The 19,116-nt window shown below is 36.1% G+C and overlaps 1 protein-coding gene and 1 long non-coding RNA gene across 2 annotated transcripts in view; one reads left to right on the forward strand and one right to left on the reverse strand.

Annotated features, from left to right (window-relative positions):
• Positions 1-19,116, forward strand: part of LOC106870681 (uncharacterized) — a 363,307-nt gene that overhangs the window by 45,685 nt on the left and 298,506 nt on the right. The gene's annotated exons all lie outside the window — the stretch shown is intronic.
• LOC128249619 (uncharacterized) overlaps positions 11,022-19,116 on the reverse strand; it is a 17,777-nt gene continuing 9,682 nt past the window's right edge. The window contains exon 3 of the long non-coding RNA XR_008265735.2: positions 11,022-11,155. This is a non-coding gene — a long non-coding RNA (uncharacterized LOC128249619). The remainder of the gene's footprint in view (positions 11,156-19,116) is intronic.

A 19,116-nucleotide genomic window follows, 5' to 3' on the forward strand; every position in this document is an offset into this window, starting at 1 on the left:
GTGAATAAAATTTGAAGTTAAGCAACAAAAATTCAATAGGTTATAGCAGTACGTACGTTTCGTACAAGCTCCATTTATTCATGTAGTGAGAACACCACAGAAAATACAATGAAAATGTACTCCTCAGCTGCATAATGAAATTCCATTATGCAGCTGAGGAGTACATTTTCATTGTACATTCTGTGGTGTTCTCACCACATGAATAAATGGAGCTTGTACGAAACGTACGTACTGCTATAACCTATTGAATTTTTGTTGCTTAACTTCAAATATATTTATATATATATATATATATATATATATATATATATACGCACACACGTGTGTGTGTGTGTGTTTGCCCCTCCCGCTGATAACCAGTGTTTACGTCCCCGTAAAATAGTGGTTCGGCAAAAGAGACTGATAGAATAAGTATCAGGCTTAAAAAGAAAACATATATTGATAGTGATAGACTTTAGAAGTTATGATTGAGCTCTTCATAGATCCTCTTCAGGGCAAGTCCAAGGAATTTTTCGAAAGGAGCGCACAAGGTCAGAAGGGAATACAATTCCAAGAGAAAAGGGCGTAATAACATTATTTACAAGGACGCATTTCTTTTCTTGAGGGGCTCACGTGCCCCTTAGCCCACCTCCTTTAGGTCTGCCCTGATCTCAATATTTCAATAAAATGTACACTCTACAAAACTGCGTTTTGCAAATGAAGACTCACTATGGTCTTTCGAGATCTACAATGGGCACATACATGCGCGCACGCACGCACGCACACACGCGCGCGCGCGCGCGCGTAAATGGTGGCTTATGGATATTTCACAAGTTCCTCCACGGTTGCTGGATCCATTGATTTGGGCTGGTTTAAGAGGCGTTTGAAATCTTTTGTCCAGCACATTCTTATTATTCACTGATTTTTCTGGTATCGTGAAATAAATTCTGAATATACGGAATGTCTTTATTGTACGGATATAAGATTGTGTACGTCATCCAAAACCTGCAAGTTTTGGATATGTTGAGAGCGTTTGCAATCCACCATTAATGTTCCAGAGTATGAAGGATGAATTAAGCTTCACTCCGAATGTGAATTCGCCATTGCATTTTTAGAGTGTGTAAAGGGGAATTGTACAGAGTTATTTCGTGGACCTTGTACATATCATTCAGGAGTCTATCGATTGTGCTGAAGTCCTCATCGAACTAATCTTGATGCGTTTTTGCTTTCAATCCGATGGTTTCAACACCATCATCACCAACAGCAACTGAGAGAGAGTGTGTGTGTGTGTGTGTGTGGAATCGAGGGAAGACCCTTTGTCATTTATGTCATTTCCCGAAGTGATGACTGCTTTTGGAGCTTTCACGTCAACGGGTAGAGGGTGACAGAAGTTCTTTAGAAATATTAGAACTGTTGAGCTTGCAGTAATGAGGTCTCTATATTTGACACTCTCGAGGATTGCACATGCAACATAATTTCTCTTAATAACGTGATGGTCTGTCCAACACTCAGCTCCCTCCTCATTACACTGGGATGGCGGATTGAACATGTTTAAGTTTTAAAAACCTAACTATGAGTATAGTTGATGTGATACCAGTGTTTGGACCTGTGATCACTCTTGTGATTGCTCTAATTCGAGAAAATGATATTAGTGTTGGTAAGATTGTGTTCCTCACACAAAGAAATTTAAGATATTGCTGTTAGTTTTCACAACTCATAGGGTCACAGAGAATTATAAACACACATACAAATACATACACGGTTTGGATAAAAGCCGATAGAATAAGTACTAGATTTAAAAACAAATAAATAGCGAGGGACGATCAAGCCGGTGCCCCAGCATAGACGCAGTCCAGTGAGTGAAACATGGAAGAGATAAAACATTAATAATGTTCTATTTACAATGATTGTTTTTTGTTGCGTATGTAGCCAATGCTGTATGCAGTTGCACAAATTTTTAGTCGTTTTTCTTATCCATTATTTTCTGTTCCTCATCTCAGTAGCTCTTACAAGGCACCAAAATGTACTGCGTGTGTGTAAAAACAGAAACTGCTGTCTGTGATATTTTATATGTATTGTACGTGTATGCTCATATTTGTGCATGTGTTCGTGCTCGTGTATGTATATATTTGTGTGTGTGTGGGGGGTGGGGGTGCGTGTGAGAGTTTGCTTAACTACAAAACCACAATGTATAAAAGTGTTAAGATTTGGCTCCGAAACCCAACAATGCAATCATTGCTCTCTCTCTCTCTCTCGTTCTGTCCCTTTTCCTCACTGTGATGCACACACACACACACACACACACACACACACACATTCAAACTCATAAAGTGATAAAGATACTTACGGATCGTTTTCCTTTCTTTTTCATTGTCGTAAACTGTTGTCAAGGCACATTAATCACATTATTACAACAGTTTATCATAAAATATAAATGTAGGTCATCTTATTTACACATTCACTCAATTCCCTCTTAAGAAAAATAATTCTTTGTTGTTCAAATTGAAAACTAGTCGAGAGGAAGTAAATAGCCATAGAGTCATAATTTAAAGTCGGTATAAGAAAGAATGTAAGGGGACTTACTGGTGTAATTTCAATGAGTTTGGAATGAAACTCAGTGATAGCCCTTCCTAATCAAGCAAACTTATGATTAAATGTGAAAGTGCATGGTTTAATGTTTAGGGTGTTGCACTCACGAACTCAAGATCTTGGTTTCGATTTCCGGACCTAGAGCAAAACATTTCATTTCACGTTCCTCTGACATCACTTCGACGTGTGACATACCGTACACCTTTACGGGCAATGTCGATTTGATGGAGGGAGTGAGCTTACATTTCATCATCATGGACAGATCATTATAGACTGTTCAAGAAGAAATTTGGAACCCTCACCTGTCGTTTATTCGTTTAATACAGGAGAATTCACCATTATCGAATGCAGCCCACTCGTGATCATCCTGTACACATTCATACATATATATACATATTTGTAAGCACTAGACTCCCATTGTCCACTTTTTCCTTAAAGGCAACAGGGTAAAGTTTTAGGGAAATTTGGCAGTTTTTCTAGTAGGGAAAGCGATCGCTTAGAGCAGTGCTACTCAAAGTGGTGGTCCGCGAGCCGTCAGCTGCCGGTACGCGGCGAGTTTCCAGAAAAGAAAGAAACATTATAAAATGCTTATGTAATATTGCATTATTTGTTTACAAAATAAATATAAGATAAAAAAAGGTTGTCAACTTTTATTACATTCATTATATATATTGTTTCCGGTATAAAGTAATATTACTAAGAAATATCACCGGTCCTTGGCACATTGGTGGTGGTGGGAGACTGCTGGTACGCACATCAGATAGTTTGAGAAGCACTGGCTTAGAGAATATCTCGTTAGCGTGGGTATTCCATTCCTCCTGCCAGGTAATTAGTTCGAATCCAAGTGTCAGAATTTAACAACGTCATAGTTCATACAATTGTGATTGACTAATTGTTTCAATTGAATTTACGGTCACAGTATATTATTGGTACTTACTGTGATTGGTCCCACAGATGAATCAAAGAATAATCACATGCAAGATTTGATCACGAAAGGGATATGACACTAATATATCTTTTATCATTTACTTCTTTCAGCCACTAGACTGTGGTCACGCTAGGGCTTCAACCTGAAGGTTTTGGTCGAACAAATCAAGCCCAGTACTTATTTTTTAATTACTAAACTTGGCACTTATTCTATCGGTCTCATTTTGCTGAACAACTACATCACAAGGACATAAAAAGACCAACATCGGTTGTCAAGCGTTGAGAAGAGGATAACACAAATACACATACATAAACGACGGGATTCTTTCAGTTTCCGTCTACTAATCCACTCATAAGGCTTTGTTTGGCCCGAGGCTGTAATGCATAATACTTGCCCATGGTGATATGCAGTGGGACTGAACCTAGAACCATGTGGTTAGGAAGTAAACTTCTTACCACATAGCCACGCCTTGCATTTTAATCCAACAACACTTAGGCTTTCTGCCAGCCAGCAACTGTTTCTCCTAAGTAACATTGATAAACAATTTTGTTGCCAAGACCTACATTCGGCACAGAAACTTCCTGTGCTCATCAACCAGAGATTGGAAAAAAAAAACTTTCTGGGGGCTGCAAATAACAATGAAATCCAAGTGTAATTATGCACCTCCTGCCACTTTCTCCCTCTGAGCTGTGGTGAACCGTACATTCACCCATTGAGATTCTGCTCGCTATCCAAATCTGATCAGATTTAATGTTCATGAATACGTGTATAAAATAATATGCGTATGTATGTATGTGCTTTTAGTGACTGTTGTGTGTTTTCGTTATGAAAAGAAAGAGCAAACGTTTAATCTTATCTAAAATGCTTTAACAATTTATTCATGATAATGTACAAGAAATATATCTTAGAAAGAACGTTATCTGGTGAAGATGTATTTTCCGTGCGTGCGTGCGTGCGTGTGTGTTGTGAGAGAGAGAAGGTGAAAAAAGAGATAGAGGTGAGAGTGGGTGGGCTCCACCACGTGCTTATCTCCACTCTATGATCATTTTATGAAAATAGGCGTATTCAACTGTATACACGTTATCTATGTAAAAGTGTGTGTATGTGTGTGTGAGTCAATAATTGGTGTTCATATGAAGGTCTTTGGCAACCTGTGTACGTACGAGAGGGTGTGATTGTATCTTCCTAAACTCGTGTCTCAATTAGAATAAGTAGAATGGTGTGCTCATAACACGCTTCAACGCTCTGAGAATAGTTTCATTTCTTTCCTTCCTTCATTTTCTCTTTCTTTTAATCTTTTTTTTTCCCGCCGTTAACTGGCAGCTATTGTATTGTAATAGGGGGCTTTATCCAAAGGGTGCAAGACGCTAGGCGATTACTGGTGATTAGAATTCCAGTTAATCTTAGATTTATTGGAAGGATGAGCTGATCACTGCAAGTCTCTGTTGCGAACCCGTCACTGCCAACAGAGATAGGTTCGCAAGCAGAGAACCTATCTTTGTTGTCTATTGACAGAGATAGGACCTTTTATCTCTTACTTTTTCCAGTCGTTGGATTGCGGTCATACTGGGGCACGGCCTGAAGGGTCGCTAGTTTACAGGGACGTAATATGAAGAATACAAGTAGGGTTCACACACAAATAAATATAGAGAATAACATAGCACTCCGTCGGTTATGACGACGAGTGTTGCAGTTGATCCAAACGACGGAAAAGTCGTCCTGAGTACTCTTAACTTAGTTCTCAGGAAGATTCAGCTGGACACAGAATTCGATAAGGCTGGCCCTTTGAATTACAGGTACAACTCATTTTTGTCAGCAGAGTGGACTGGAGCAACGTGAAATAAAGTGTCTTGCTCAAGGACACATCGCGCCGTCGAGTATCGAACTCACAACCCTTCGATCGCGAGCCAAATACTCTAATCACTTGGCTATACGCCTTCAATGTAGAGAACACCCTGTTATTGAATACATGCATAAAGATCAGCACAAGGGATATTGGTAGAACATTTCCATCAACACTTCTATCAAGTGGATACACAGCAAACCCGGTATTGTTGTTTGAAGTAGACAAGAAAAAGTATGCATTGTTATAGAGGTCAGCTATTTTATTTGAAAATTCAAGAGGAAGGCAGTAACTATGAACAACTGGATTAAAATTTTCAGGTCGTATATCCAGATAATAAATTCACGTTTATATTGATAGGAACTGTTGCAGTTCGTGTTGTCATTAAATGCCTAAGTGACAATCTGGATAAGCTAGAATTTTCAGGAAAAGAAACACCCACATTACAAATGTAATCCGTAAGTGGAACAGTAAACATATGCAAGATTTGTCTCAAGTTCAATATCTGACATTGTTTTTAATACCTATATTCCAACGATGGAGCTTTGTATTTTTGTTAGAAACCAGCTTACAGAACGCGCGCGCGCACGCAGCTTGTAGCGGTAATTATGGTATCTTTAAAATAATGATTGGTAGTGACAAAAGGATTTTTATATAGATTTACAGTGTATATCTTTACATGGGAATAAGAGGAGTAGATGGTGAAACACCAAAGTGAAAACTTGGAACCTGATAGATTAATGACTGAAGACCACTAATAGAGAGGACATTACGTTCCATTATTATTGAACAGGCTTATCATTAAAACCTTCCAGACACGACCATCGCGATACACAGATATTGTTTTGAGCTGAGTGGGAGTGTTAGATTCCCTTGTTCGAAAATATAAGGACACAGATCGTGTCGTATAGCCAGCTGGAGACGACGTTTCCTGGGGCTAAATTACAGCAACATTCGTCCTAAACCAGGACTGCCATGTTGTGTTGGCAAACAATCTTTACTACAAAGTACTGTTGCTGAATATCTCTCCTTGTAAGATTTACAGACAGTAATTTTCTAACATCTCTTTCTATTTCATATTTCTTTATGCTGTCCCCGTCTCTTACCCTCCCTCCCTCTTATTCTGTCTCTTCTTTCTCTTGCTCTCGCATCTTTGACACTATATTTGTTTTAGGTTAACATTATCAGTTGTCAGTGTCACTGAAATTTTTTTTTGTACAAATGTCTCTGTATCTATTGAGTATGTATATATGTGTGTGTATTTATATGTAAGTATATATATGCATATATATATATAATGTAGGTAATGTATGTATCTATGTCATCAGGGAGCGAAGGACAGCTCACTTCATGTTGCGATGCCAAGCTATGATGATGATAATGATTATAATCATAACGTCGTCGACAATGATGATGATGATCAATGTATCTATCTATCTATCTATCTATTTGCGCGCGCGCATATTTGGAGGAAGGAGAAAGAGGAAAAAAATATACAGACTGAAAGAATATTGTCGTTTCAGATTTGAAACCTCAATATCTCCCCGTATATTTTTTTTCCTTGGCGATCTCTCAATACTGAAGGAACACCGATATCTTGGACAGTACAGCTGATACATATCTAGGCATCTAAATTACATTAAAAAAAAAAAGGTTTCGGGGTCATTGGCAACGACTCACCATTTTCAATACGCTACAACCTCTAGTCTATTCCGTCTATTTTGTCATTTCTGGTTAACCACAGAAGTGTGCCTACCCCGACTTTGTTTCCTCATAACTTTCTGAAAAAGGAACATTTTTTTTCAGTAAATTCTTTTACAAGTACGTTTCACTTAGTTTACAGTTATATTGGAATTTGTGGGGGAAAATAATTTCGGGGAGGGATAGGAGCGTCGGGCAATTCATATGCCGCGACCTTGTTTCTTCATGATTTTCAGAAAATAGTTTGTTTTTTTTAAGTGAAAATTTTTACAAATACTTTTCAGATCTTTTCTGTTTGGTTTTCACTTTTCAATTCCTTCAATTTTGTTTCAAGTTATTTGAAATTTGGTGTATTGATGTAGTTTTGTATGCTAATTATGGAAATGAAATTTATTCTTGCTTTAAATTAATCAATAAAAAGTTAATATCTCTTAAAGTTTGCAAATTTTGGGTAATTTTAGCCAATCGATTTAATACCGATATAATTGTGTGGATTATATCGGTATTCAATGTGGGGGGAAAAAATGGTTGGGCACGGATATTTCATGCATCTCGACATTGTTTCCTTATACGTTTTGATGTGTAGATTTTTCAGAAATTTATGAAAAAACAAAATCGAAGGGTATGAATTACATGAAACACTTCTTCCTCTCCTCTCAAGAAAGAAGTTTTTTCACGACAAATACTGATATAATCGTAATGTACACCATCTGAAAAAGTGCTTGCAGAAAATTTCATTATAAAATATCCATTTTTCATAAAGTTATGAAGAAACAAAGTCAGAGTAGCACACGTGTAGTTGTTATTCCTCATTTTTACTTTTACTCTAACGGTTTCTACTTTCTGAACTTACCAATTGCATACCACATCCGCTCAGCCTACCCCTCCTCTTCTCATCATCTATACCGTATCTCCTCTATCTGCAAGCCTTACAGTTAACTATAAACAGTCCTTCATTTTTTGAGTGAGATATTTCTAGAAACAATTTTCCACCCTCGTAATTTTCCTTAAGGAGTTTACAGCTACACAAACTGAACATCAGCCGTGTTAATATCACAGTTCGGAGAAGTCATAAGCGCCGACTCTTCCGTCTGATTGAATATTAAACAAACTTTTCTTTCCGCATTGGTTCTTTCACATGAACAAAAAAATGTGATCGGTTTTGATTTTCATTGATTCGTTTTAGAGTTCTAACAAATCGATTAGCAGTCTATACGTCGTGGTACCCATTTTATAGTTAGATAGATTGAAACCGTAATAATTAGGTATGTAATGTAAATAAGGCAACAAATTTCAATTATTCTGATATTAAACCCGAAATAAATAGATAAATAAGAGAAAAACAATATTCTCTAGTTCTCGTCCAGAAATATTCAACGGTGCCCTTTACATTTAAGTCGATGGTAGCTTAGTTCAGATAGTGAGCTGTTGGTGGTTTGTCACTGTTGCAGTGATGCCAACCTTCACCCAGCATCGACATTCTCCTAATGACCATCACATTATATTTTCAAAAATAATGTAATCTGAGCTACAAAGATTTCACAAATTTAAGGTGGCTTTTGAAGGCAATGTGTGGTCCTACCTGTTTCTTAATGGTAGAAGACAAGGTCGAAACCCTCTCCCAAACGTATCACGTTTGACATGGGGAAAATACCTAAGGAATCTCTTTTACGAGAATATATAGTTAAGTGTCGTCTAACATACATATTCTAGCGTAAGACAAAAAACATTTTAGTCAAGTAAAGCTACAACTGTATCAAAGAGTAAAAAGATAAAACTGTCACGAAAGGCAAGGCTGGACAACTACAAAAAAGATATTTACAGTAGTGAGTTCGATGTCTAAAAATATGGTGACAATGTCGGATTTAGTTTAATCATTAAAGACCAAGGATAATGATTTTGAGTAGGAGGAGGGGAAGAAAAATCTTCATTGATAATAAATCAATTGAAAATGTATGTATAGTACATAGTAAAGTAGAGATTAACGTATTTAAATAACAATGATCCAAACGAATTTTCAATCGATTACGGGTTAATGTTCTTAAACTCTCTTAAGGCAGTCACGATGACATCATGGTTGAAAAGATTGATTTCTGATTTAGGCACAAGGCCAGCAATCTTGAGAGGAAAGGGTTTAGTCGGTGCTATCGATCTCATTACTTTATTATTTTATCGACTGCGAAAGGACGAAAGATAAAACTGATCTCAGCAGGATTTGAACGCAGAATGTTACAGAGAAAATACACCGAAATATGTTTTACATACCTGTCGTATACGTCGGTTTTGCTTTTTCGCTTTAAAGGTAAACGGTCTTGATAGAAGCAAACACAATATTCAATATATTTGTGTACTTCATTCTGAAAGAATAAAAACTCCATGGGACTTCGTTCATGTGTATCCCCTCCCCCAAAGTTGGTATATTTGGAATCTTCATGATATAACACATATTCGTAGAAAATTTCACAAACAAATATCCATTTTTCTGAAAGTTATGATCATCCAAAGTCGGTGGGATAGAAATCTGTAGTTATGCCTGGATTTTAAGTGTATGGTGCCCACAAAATCGACCACAATCGCTCCAGAGAAGGGAAGATAAGTTTTTTGTAAAACATACTCCAGATGATTTCCAAGGGCACCGTGAAAAGAAATCTAAAAAATCTCCGTCAAAACGGAGAAATTCCAACTTGTCGGCCGACTTCTTAACTCTGAAGTCGGCCTGTATATGTATGTATGTGTCTTTGTGTTTGACATCCCATCACCGCTTATAACCGCTGTTGTTGTACATTATTTACATTGGAGAGATAGGTGATGTACTCTCTAGCCTTCATCATGTGTTCTGGTGGAATTTCGAACCCAGCCCTTTATTTGACTAATGTTGCATCTCCATAACTTAGCGGTTCGGAAAAAAAATAATAATAAGTACTAGGCTTGAAAAATAAGGGGTCATTTCGTTCGAATATGTGTTATATCATGTAGATTCCAAATGTACAAAATTTGTTTTTGTTTTTTTGGTGGGGGGAGTGTTTTAGGAGGGGGTCGGGTAGGGAATTTCAGAAAATTCACGGAGTCCACTTCAATCCGTCTTCACTTTCAAGAAAATGGATATCTTTTAATGAAATTCTCTACAAATAAACATCGGATTATGTAGATTCCGAAGACATAGGAATTTTGGGGGAAAACAATTGGGGGTTATTTTTGAGAACCGTTTCCTACAGGCAGGTGTTTCTGAACAAGTCCATATTTGTAGATAATTTCATTTAAAAATATCCATTTTTTTGAAAGTTAAGACGAATTGAAGTGGACTCCGGTGAACTTACCGAAATTCTCCCCCCCCCCCCCCCCCCACCAAATTAGACCGGATCCTAATATGCCACATTTTATGCACTTTAGAAACAACTCCTGATGGACAAGGGGCTTTCACAGTCTTCATATTCTTAACTACTGCCAAGAAGAATAATTGGACTTATGTTCACATTTAGTTGCCTTTCATATTTGCAAGCCGTTCATTTTCACTTTTAGATAGCGGAATGGGGTGGCGAGGGGTGCATGAATCAATTTTGGAGTTTCCTCATAGAAAATATGAAATTATTTTCTTTTTTCTTAATCTCTATATTTTCACAAGGAAAGAGAAAAAAAAAAATTCGAAAAAAAGTTAAAATTTAAAATTTTGGGGTGGGGAGGGGGAATTGAAAATTTTGGCATATTCAGAATCTCCATCATCGAAAACATAGGAATCCGCTGAAATTTTATTTTTTTAAAGAAAGGTCGATTTTTTTCGTGCCGGTGTACTTGTAAACAAACATTAACTGCGGTATTTCATCTGTCCTTATGTGATGAGTTCAAATTCCACCGAGGTCGACTTTGCCTTTCATTCTTTCGGGCCTTGAGTCCACCCTGTGTGGTTGGATTAAAGAAGAGGCTAACCGCGGGAGTTATGTAAATACAGTTGGTATTTATTGGTATTGTATAATAAATGTTAAACTTGATTGAATATGTTTTTTTTTCTTTGATGCACTTTACTAATCAAACCAAATATCTCATTTCCTTCTATTATCGCCTTACCCGTGAATCTGCAACCCGGATAGAACGCAGTTGGTTTTCTTGGACTCCATCACCTGTGTTATAGAGAGGGAGCACTGTATTTTGTAGTACAACTTAAAATAAGCGGGAAATTAGAAACATGTGGAATGAAATCGGTCGGAAAATGTCTGAGTGGGTGAATATGTGTTTGTGCAATGAATGTGTGTATTCGTGTGAATGAGTATGAGTGTGTGGGAAAGTTGTATGTATATGAGTATGTGAATGTATGTGTGGATGTGTATGTTATATGTGTGATTATTTAAGTGTGTGCAAGTCCCTTATCTGAAGCTTTATTTCACTTAAGGCAAAAGGATTATAAAAACTAAGTTTGATTCCCAGAAACTTTTTTCTTTTAATTTTCAACTGACTTTTAAATCCACCTTTGTTTTCCACAATCTTACCTGAGCGCTTGCCAGTCAGTCTCTATTCAACCTATGTACGTGTGACTAATTTATGTATGCGTATACATGTATATATGTGCGAATAAGTACTTATATTTGTGTATATATTCATGTATGAATGTATGCGTACGCTTAAATATGTGTATTTATGTATTTGTTTCTTTTTGAATGCATGCGTTTTTATACCTACTAAAATCACACATACACACTCACGACACGATGTTGTAACACAAAACATTCACACACAGTTACTTCATATACTTATATATAAATATATTACATTCAATACATACACATATAAAATTTGTTGCTTTCATAAATTATCTAATCCATGTTTAAGTGCGGTTTAACATAGTTAATATGGGGAGCTTAACGTTTAGCTCACTACACTTAGTAAGTCAGCTTGCATTTAACTTTATACTGTTCATGCAGAAGGCAGCCCTGAGAAATTCTTCAACGTTGTTATCTAATCGTGGGTCATGGATTTTGCAATATCTTCCTCTCTCCTTCTGTAACCTCTCACTTTTCTTCCCATCTGTCTTCGCTCTCTTTCTTTCTCTCTCCTCGCACTCCTCTCTCCCTTCTATGTTTTCTGTTTTTCTTCATCTCTTCTTCGCCATCTTCTCTTTCCTTTTCCTTTTCTCATGCCTCTCTCGCTCCAATTCTCACCTATATTTTCTTTTTAACATTTTCTCTCCCTCTTTCTTCTCTACTTGTTTCCCTTCAATACAATTTTTCCTCTGCTGGTTTCCTTTCATTACAATTTTTACCTTCCTCAGTATTACAGTTATATTGTTCTTTTTTCATTTATTCTTTCATAGTTTCATTCATCTATTTCTTTAATATTCTCATCCTCATTGAATTTTCCTAAATATGTCCTCATTCATTCAGTTTATTTATAATCCTTCATTTAATGTCCAAACAATTCTTTGCTTACTCATCCAATATCTTAATCTCATACAAACACTTTTTTATCATACATCTCTCCCTTTCTCGCCACACACACACACACACACACACACACACACACACACACACACACACATTTCCTCATATCCCTGAAACTTTTTTCCCACTTGGTCTCAATTTTCATTCCTTCTTTCTTCGTCAGTATTAAACAAACTATCCTGTCTGTCACCTTCTCTCTCTTTCTCTCTCTTTCTCCAATTCCCAAGATCTCAGCCTTTCTCAATGTCACTCCGTCTCTTTCTCACGCTCTTTTTTTTCTTATTTTTGAGACATACTAATTACTCAGTCTTTCACTCAGTGGATGTGTTGCGATATGTGTGTGTATATATATATATATATATATATATATATATATATATATATATATATATATATATATATATATATATATATATATATATATATGTACAGGTGTGTGTCTGCTTGTGGTGTCACTTGTCCACTATCCCTTTCTCTATCTATCTTTCTCTATTTGTTTATCTTATGTCTGCTTCTCTCTCTCTCCTGTCTATACTTATAACTTTGTAACTATCTGTATTTTCTGAATTGTTCATATCTTTTCTCGCTAATCCTACATTGTTCTTTTTCCTGACATTTATCCATTAACCTCTTAATCCGCTCTGATAACCACTAAATACCATTGACTAAATGATTCACACACACACACACACAGATAAGTCTTGCATGAAAACAAACTTGTTAGATTAGGTAAACTGCACTCTCCCTCCTCTTCTCACACGCACATGCACATAATACTATTGTCAGCTAGAAATAGCAGCCAAATTTCTCTCTCCTCACCCTACTGTTTTAAGAAAAGAATACCTTAGGTAACGTAGTACTATACACTCTTAATAAAAATTAGAAAATGACAGGATGATCATAGCTGGAACAGTATAGGTTTGCTAGATCTAGGTTATGCATACGCGCGCGCGCGCGAAATCAGATCTATTTCGTGCAAGAAAAATATTTACACATTTAACCAGCTAATTAATCAATGAACTAATAAGTTAGGTAGTTGATCTGATGAAAAAGATCACTGATTTACTGATTGGCTTCCTGCCTACTTTAGTTGGTGGATTGACAGAATAGAGTATCAGACATTCCTTGTAGTATTTGTTTCAGCCCTTTGCTTTCTGAAGTTTTGGGATGGTTAATCCATTGTTTTGTTTAATACCAACACCTGACTCCTGGGTGGAGTTTAATACTAACACCTAACTCCTGGGTGGATTTCAGTAGAGTTACAGACATTCAGACAATGTCTTCTGTTTGATGCCAAAAGATGGCTTCCCTCCGTCTTCAGAGGCTCTCTGATATAAGGGATAAGCAGTCTCTTATTTTACATATTGTACCTCCCGATCATTTGAGTCCCTGGTAGTTAATTGGAAGGCATGAATGTCCATATCTGGTGCTGGAGTAGGGCACTTTGAAACCAAACTCAGGGACTGAATGAAGAGAGGAGGAGACATCATCATCAACTCCCTGAAGCTGTTGTTTGGGGTCACTTTCAGTGTTGTCCTCAATCCACAGGATCTGCCTAAGTCAGCTACGTCTACTCCCATGAAAAGCAATGTGCTGGAGACAGAATATGATCAATGTCATAAGCAAAAGAACCTTGCATCCCTAAGTGCTGCAAAAGGAAAAAGAAACAAAAAAAAAATTGGCAGCAGCTATGATGATTTTCCAAGATCTCTGACCTGGTGTGAATGCTTGCAACAAAGGGGACTTAACTAAAGTCACTCAGGAAATTGGGTGGTGGACTAAGTCTATACTCAAGGACCATGTGGTGATGTTAAACTGGTCAATAGGTTGATTAAATCCACCATCCAAGAACAGAAACAGGCTATTAAACAGTTTCCATCTACCAAAGTTCACTTATGTGGTATTGTATGACCTGAAGCTATGGTTGAAACATCTGACAAAAGTACCATGCAATGGAATTGAAATGAAAATCATGTAGTTAAAAGCAAACTTAATCACACAGCTATATCTATGTCCACCAATGGAACCCTGGCTAAATAGCTAGTCTATTGCCTGATTAGTTAAATAACTAATAAGTGTAGGTAACTGATTGACTGATTGATAGATTGATTGATTATCTGGCTAAGTTGATTAACTCTTTTATTTCTGTTGAAATATACTACGTTACTTTTGAAACTAATAAAGAATGTAGTGAAATAACTTTATCATTATTTAGTGTTTGAAACATAAATTGACATGAATCTCGGATAGAAGGATTTACTTTAGATCAGAACCAGAGATGATCTCAGACAGTTTGGTATCAGGAGGATTAAGACAAACCTGATGAAAGAGCTATATTTCTGTTAAAATATACTGCAGTTGTTCCAATTAATTTCGAAAATAATGGAGAATTTAGTAAAATAACTGCTGGTGTTTGAAACAACTTAATATGAAATTTGTATATAAGGCTTTAATTTAGATAACTTCAAAACAGGAATTTGTATCATGGAACTAGGGGAAGGCTCAAACAGGTTATCATGAAAATGTTAACTAACTGTTAAGTTAGCTACAAAACTAAATAACTAATTAACAGCTGTTAATTTACTGATTGGTTAACTAACTCACCAACTAGTTAATTGAAGAATTAATTGCCTAAATAGTAAATTCTCTTGTTGGCTAATTAACTAGTTGACTAACCAATTGCCTAAATAAATAATTTTCTTACTGGCTAACTAATTGACAAGCTGACTGACTGACCTACTGTCTAAATAGTTAATTTACTGATTAGCGGACTAATTAGCAAGCTAACTGATTGATTAAGAGGTTAAATTCCTTGTTACTTGATTGACTAAATAAAGCAATTAGCTATCTATCTAAACACCTGTTTATATAAGTAACTTGTTAATTGGTTGGCTATCTAATTAACTAGTTTATTAATTGATCAAATCATTGCATTGTCTAACTGGCTACCCACCTAACATGTCAACAAACTTAACTAGTTGTTCTAGTCTATATAAAGGCATTCTAGCCATAACCTTCATGTCTTGTTTTCCCAGGGAGACAATATGTAGCTTAGACAATCACATTGTTATTATAAGACTATAAGAATGGAATTCGAGAAAGATTTGGTTGTTATTTCTTGCAGATGAAGCCATCATGTAGCGTTTTCTTCACTGGTTTGCTATGGTTAATTGTTGACTTACTCAATAACCCACAAATGGACTTAACAACTGTATACAACCCATCTTTTAAACTACAGTCTACCAGGGTATTGCAATACCCTGGAGTGTCATGGACAATAGTGATGTTACAATGTTTTCTCTGGTCTTGTTATTTTCTCTAAAATTATTTCTTAACCTAAACCTTTTAGCATTCAGATTATTTGTTCAAAAGAATATTTATTTATTCACATAATTTTGTATTAATCATGCATTATCATGAAGCTTCACGGTTTCGATGGTGTGATTGTTTATTTTTAGAATAATATTGTAGGATAAGTGTAAGAGGATAGATCTTGCCAGTTTAAACATGAAACAGGTAGCATATTTGGGCCAGATATGATCAGATTAAATGCTAAAAGGTTAAACAGGGAGAGATAGGGTGACGAGATCACAGGAATTAAAAACCACTAGTCTAAATTAGAGCGACCTAATAAACTAATATAGGAGTGTTTACATCTGTTTCTCAACTGGGATCCATAGGGGCCTTGGGGGTTCATATAAGATTTTGCTGTTAAGATTTGTCATAAAATTGGTTATACTTCCATAGAACACAAAATATTTCATACACTTCCTAATAAAATATAATTATCAAATTATAATAGGATTTTTTTAAACATCAAATGGCTATGAGGGTCCATCTGAGTAAAATAGGAATCAAAGGGAGTCTGTAGGCATAGAATGGTTAAGAACCACTGGTTTACATCGTCGTTCAAGCCGGTTAGAAATAGCATTCAAATTTTCCCTCAAATCACAACTTAACCCTTTTGCATTTAAACCAGCCAAATCTGGCCCAACTATTCTACTTGTTTTATGTTCAAACTGCCCAGATCTGGCCATTCACATCTAGCCTGCAATGTCATTTTAAAAATAAACAATTTCAGCACTGATATCTCAAAATTATGAGATAATGCATGATATATTGAAAAAAATATATGAATAAATAAGCATTACATTTGACAGAATAATGTGAATGTTAAAATATTAAACAACCTTAACAAAGGAGACATTAAATAATTTAGTTCTACACACTGCTAGATTAAAAAATAGGATGGTTACTGCTGGAATATCTACTTAATCAGGACTTACCTAGGACTAAACAATGACAACAATTTTAGCCACTAATTCCAACTACTCTACTATACATTAGATAGCGTAGTCCAAAATATACAATGGCTGAATAAAAGATGGGATAGTCACAGTTGGAACATTTTTGATCATGGGTCAGCTGGATTAAGACCGACCTATGACTAAACAACAACAACAACAACGGTTAGCTAAATAACTCACTCAACAAATTGAACAACCAAACACTTAACTGGCCAACCAATTTACTAATGAACTAAATTAATTAATTAACCAAGTAACTTCCTAATGAACCAATGGGATGGTATCTTGAAAGTTGAAGTGATGACATGAGTAAGTAGATTTCTGTTGAGGAAGAAGTGGTGGAAGGTAGTTGTGGTGGCGGTGGTAGTGGAAGTGGTTGTGGTGTTGGTGGTAGCAGTTGTAGTAATGGTGGTGTTATTTTTTTCTTGTTTGTTAATAACTGGAAATTTTCATTAATGTTTTGGTTAAGGTGTTATTGAGACAGTGAAACAGTTAATATTTAAGACAGAGAGGAAAAGCATAGAGAAAGAAATAGAATTTCCTTGTGTCCCCCATCACCATCATAACTACTACCATCACCATTACTAGTTTGTTATAGAAGGCAAACAGAAAGTAAAGCTTTAACAGCTGCAAAGTCACAGAAAAAAGCCATAAATTTGGTTAGGAAAAAAAAGTCAATATTTCACTTAAATACTATAAATAATAGTTAATGTTAACTAAATAAGTTCCCATCATCATCATCATTTACTGCCTACTTTTCCATGCTTGTATGAATTAGATGGAATTAGCTGAGGTGGATTTTCAGCTGTTGGATGTTCATCATGTCACCAACCCTCAACTGTTTCTAATCAGGAAAATATTTCCTCATGACCAGACATGTTTTTATAGAAGACTAGCAGCATAACCCGACCTTGTCCGGGTGTGACTTATTATGCCATCTACAATAAGTCTTGCTAGCTGAAAATCAACTAAAAAAGAAAGCCTTACAACGAAAAAACCCTTATGATGTAAATATGTTCATAATTCAAAAGACAATGAAATTAATAGGGAAAGTCTGAAGGCTGTTTTGCGTAAAATTATTAAGCATACGTAAATTTCATCCGTGTAATTGGCTATAGAAATGCAAAACAACTTTTTGCGCTGCCCTGATTATACATAGCAGGGTAATCCCTTTTCACAGGAGCTAGGATGGCAATTTGTGATGAAGCAATTGCTGGCGATCTGTTGCTAAACAGTTTTGCCAGAATTCTATCAGATTTGGCAGAAGGTGTTGATGCACCATTTTGCATTATGTTCAAAGTAGCTACTGGAATGTGATGAATTGCTGCAGTCTGTGGCTGTCATTTTAAACCGGTTACTGTCTTTCCCCAGCAAACTCTCTTCTTTGGAGGCATAATCTATGTATATATTAAACAGAACAACAAAAGTTATAATAGATGGCAGGGTCGGTACTTTTCACATATCTGTAATTTTTCAGATTAACACCCGCACGATTGCCCAACCCTAACCCTAAACCCTAACCCTAACCCTGACCCTAAAAAATGTAACCATAACATTAATCCTAAACCCTAACCCTGACCCTAAAACCCTAACCCTAACGCCCTAGTGAAAATCGTGGTAAATTTACAAAACATTGACGAACATGAGTTATATTTTACTGAATGATTGTGTACTTGCACGTGTATGCTTTTGAGAGAGGAAGAGGTAGAGAGGGGGAGAGAAAGGAATAGGGGTAGTTAAAAGTTTTCTTATGACTGCTTCTCTTCACTGCCTATTACTTCATTAGAAATCTAAGGATGCACATAAGCACATAATAGAGAAAAATGAAACAAATATGGACGACTTGCTCTGAAACACCACCGAGTGGGGAACACTTCTCAAAAATAACCTGCAGTTGTTTCCTTCAAAATTCCTACATGCTTGAAATGTACATACATCAAGGTACATTTGTACAAAATTTCATGAAAAAATATTCATTTTCCTGGAAGTTAAGAGGAATTTAAGTGGAATTTCCGAATATTGTACCCCACCCCCTTCCAAAACACTTTCACCGAAAATTTTTGTATATTTGGAATCTACATAATAAATAATATATGCATAGAAAATTTCATTAAAAAATATTCATTTTTATGAAAGTTATGACCTTCCAAAGTTGGGGGATACAACTCTGTAGTTATGCCATCAATGTTTTGTAAATATACCACGATGTGAATGATTGTGTTTACTTGCACGTGTATACATTTGAGAGAGCGAGAGAGAAAGAGGGGGAGAAATGAATAGAGATTGAGAGCAATGTGTATGTTGTTGTCACAGGTCATGTATGTGTGTTTTTACGTATCT

Source organism: Octopus bimaculoides, chromosome Z, assembly GCF_046866305.1.
Source record: "Octopus bimaculoides isolate indiv1 chromosome Z, ASM4686630v1, whole genome shotgun sequence".
NCBI lineage: Eukaryota > Metazoa > Mollusca > Cephalopoda > Octopoda > Octopodidae > Octopus > Octopus bimaculoides.